Here is a 2,500-nt window from a genome sequence, read left to right as displayed (position 1 = left end):
CGAGCGTGTGCCGATGGTGGTCGAGGCAACCGCCCGCACCAGGGCCCAGCGTGTGCCGATGGTGGTCGAGGCAAGCGCCCGCACCAAGGCCGAGCGTGTGCCGATGGTGGTCGAGGCAAGCGCCCGCACCAGGGCCCAGCGTGTGCCGATGGTGGTCGAGGCAAGCGCCCTCACCAAGGCCGAGCGTGTGCCGATGGTGGTCGAGGCAACCGGCCGCACCAAGGGCCGGCGTGTGCCGATGGTGTTCGAGGCAACCGCCCGCACCAGGGCCCAGCGTGTGCCGATGGTGGTCGAGCCAGGAGCCCGCACCAAGGGCCGGCTTGTGCCGATGGTGTTCGGGGCAAGCGCCCGCACCAGGGCCCAGCGTGTGCCGATGGTGCTGGGGGCAAGCGCCCGCCCCAGGGCCCAGCGTGTGCCGATGGTTATCGGGGCAACCGGCCGTACCAGGGCCCAGGGTCTGCCGATGGTGCTCGAGGCAACCGCCCGCACCAAGGCTCAGCATGTGCCGATTGTGATCGAGGCAACAACCCACACCAGGGCCCAGCTTGTGCCGATGGCGGTCGAGGCAAGTGCCCGTACCGAAGGGCAGCCTATGCCGATGATGGTCGATGCATGTGCCATCACCATGCGTCATCATGTGCCATTGATGGTCGAGGCCTTGGCCGAAGTTCGATTTTGAGCCACGGTGCCCATGCTTGGCTCCAGCATGTGCTGGTGCCACATTTTTTTCACTCGGGACAGCATCGCCGGAGCATCGCCGGAGCATCGCCGGAGTACCGCCGGAGAACCTGACCGGCGGCATTGGAGTTCCGGCGATTGGGAGGGGGGCCGGGGGGGTGTGCGCACATGATGTGCGATGGGTGCTGGTACTTGGCCTTGTGTTGGCCCCCTATCCCTCATCAAACCTCTGACAATTCACACCCCCTTAAAGAGCATTTGAGATTTTACAGGTTTGCTACCAGTAGCCGTTAAAGTGTCTGAAATGGGGACACTTTTTTCAAACGGTCACAAAATCTTCTCTACTTCGAGTTTTTAGCTGAATTTTTTTGTGCATGCCAACAAAAATAGAAGGATCATGCCTACAAAATTTGGGGCCAAAAATCCTTATAAAAAAATTTTAAAAAATCCCGAACCGCAAAAAGTTTCGAAAATTGTGAAAAATAGAAAACGAGTCATCTTCCAACGAAACTTCACGTGAAGGCTTAGGGGACCATTGTATGAATTTACAAGCCATAAAAATGGCATTGGCACGACAGAAATTTGAAGATGTGCCTAAACCCACCAGGGCCCAGCGTGTGCCGATGGTGCTCGAGGCAACCGCCCGCACCAGGGCCCAGCGTGTGCCGATGGTGCCCGAGGCAAGCGCCCGCACCAGGGCCCAGCGTGTGCCGATGGTGGTCGAGGCAAGCGCCCGCACCAGGGCCGATAGTGTGCCGATGGTGCTCGAGGCAACCTGTCGCACCAGGGCCCAGCGTGTGCCGATGGTGATCGAGGCAACCTGCCGCACCAGGGCCCAGCGTGTGCCGATGGTGGTCGAGGCAAGCGCCCGCACCAGCGCCCAGCGTGTGCCGATGGTGCTCGAGGCAACCGACCGCACCAGGGCCCAGCGTGTGCCGATGGTGCTCGAGGCAACCTGCCGCACCAGGGCCCAGCGTGTGCCGATGGTGGTCGAGGCAACCGCCCGCACCAGGGCCCAGCGTGTGCCGATGGTGGTCGAGGCAAGCGCCCGCACCAAGGCCGAGCGTGTGCCGATGGTGGTCGAGGTAAGCGCCCGCACCAGGGCCCAGCGTGTGCCGATGGTGGTCGAGGCAAGCGCCCTCACCAAGGCCGAGCGTGTGCCGATGGTGGTCGAGGCAACCGGCCGCACCAAGGGCCGGTGTGTGCCGATGGTGTTCGAGGCAACCGCCCGCACCAGGGCCCAGCGTGTGCCGATGGTGGTCGAGCCAGGAGCCCGCACCAAGGGCCGGCTTGTGCCGATGGTGTTCGGGGCAAGCGCCCGCACCAGGGCCCAGCGTGTGCCGATGGTGGTCGAGGCAACCGCCCGCACCAGGGCCCAGCGTGTGCCGATGGTGCTCGAGGCAACCGCCCGCACCAAGGGCCGGCTTGTGCCGATGGTGTTCGAGGCAACCGCCCGCACCAGGGCCCAGCGTGTGCCGATGGTGGTCGAGGCAACCGCCAGCACCAGGGCCCAGCGTGTGCCGATGGTGGTCGAGAGAACCTGCCGCACCAGGGCCCAGCGTGTGCCGATGGTGGTCGAGGCAAGCGCCCGCACCAGGGCCCAGCGTGTGCCGATGGTGGTCGAGGCAACCGACCGCACCAGGGCCCAGCGTGTGCCGATGGTGCTCGAGGCAACCTGCCGCACCAGGGCCCAGCGTGTGCCGATGGTGGTCGAGGCAAGCGCCCGCACCAGGGCCCGGCGTGTGCCGATGGTGGTCGAGGCAACCTGCCGCACCAGGGCCCAGCGTGTGCCGATGGTGCTCGAGGCAACCGACCGCACCAG

This window comes from Durio zibethinus, unplaced genomic scaffold, assembly GCF_047325235.1.
Source record: "Durio zibethinus cultivar Kanyao isolate XHJ-2024 unplaced genomic scaffold, ASM4732523v1 HiC_scaffold_391, whole genome shotgun sequence".
NCBI lineage: Eukaryota > Viridiplantae > Streptophyta > Magnoliopsida > Malvales > Malvaceae > Durio > Durio zibethinus.
This window is presented reverse-complemented; position numbering follows the sequence as displayed.